We start from the raw sequence: 1,128 nt of genomic DNA, 5'->3' as shown, positions 1-1,128 counted from the left end.
CAGGACTGATACTGTATTCAGCCTGACTAGAACGGTGCTGTTAGCTGTTCCCGCACAAGGTATGTTTGGAACTTAAGTGCTTACCTGCGACCTCCTTCGTTCATACCAAGCTCTGAACTTTTCCTTAAGTGACCATTTGTTACCCAGATGAACCTGCTGACGTCCAAATTGTGTCATGATTCGCAGAGAAAAAAACAAGTCTTTCTCGGATCACATGGCGAACCAACCAACTTTGCAATCCCTGAATGCTCAGAGTTGCGGCATGAACACACTGGCCGATTCGAGACTAGGTGCGGGAACAGGCACCGGGACGGCTCTCTGCCGACCTGAACGTGTCAAGTGATGACGTAGCAGAAATGCCAGCTATGGTTTGTCAGGGATATATCACAAATGGGTCAACAGTATGCAGAAATCACTATGGACAATCCATTCAAGTTCTCACCAATCTCCGCAGAGGCTTACCTCATTTGTTTTTCATCAACAAAGCGAACATCTTATTGTCGAGACATGCCTCTTAGAGGCATCAAGTTGATAAGTGACTTTTGCTATCTTCCTGCTAATGGCTGCCATTAATTTGAAGCTGCTTGTTTCCCCCTTCACATTCTCCACCTGTTCATTTTGGGTGGGTGGACCAGACATGCCGATTGGATCTATAGATAGGTTTCCCATTTGCAAACCTTTGGTCTGTGAGGAGGGGCAAGATGCTAAGCAGCCAACCACGTGAGCGCGTTTTTTGAGTGACAGCAGTTTCCAAACAATCAGAGGTTGCAGAGGGACACTTAGCTGTGCACACAAACAGGAATGTTTGTAAACAGGAAACCTATGTATTGGGTTCTCATAGCATGGTATTAATTGGGTGGTTGGGCCCTTTTCAGATAACTTTGTACTGGGCCTGGCCAAACCTGTCTGCGGCCTTAATGCAAGCAGAGAGCCTGCTGGTTTTGGTGGAAGACTAAGAAAAGAGAAGCAAACAGACAGACGGACAGATTGCCAAGCACACTGCTGGACAACAACAGTGCTTAAGTGCTGGCCCCTTGCTCGGCGGAGCTTGGCTCACCATGATTTGCATGGGTGCTGTCAAGCAGGCCGGCTCTCTCTAATTAAAGTGATTACTTCTGTTTACTCCCA

Source organism: Engraulis encrasicolus, chromosome 9, assembly GCF_034702125.1.
Source record: "Engraulis encrasicolus isolate BLACKSEA-1 chromosome 9, IST_EnEncr_1.0, whole genome shotgun sequence".
Lineage (NCBI taxonomy): Eukaryota > Metazoa > Chordata > Actinopteri > Clupeiformes > Engraulidae > Engraulis > Engraulis encrasicolus.
Note: the sequence above shows the minus strand (reverse complement) of the source record.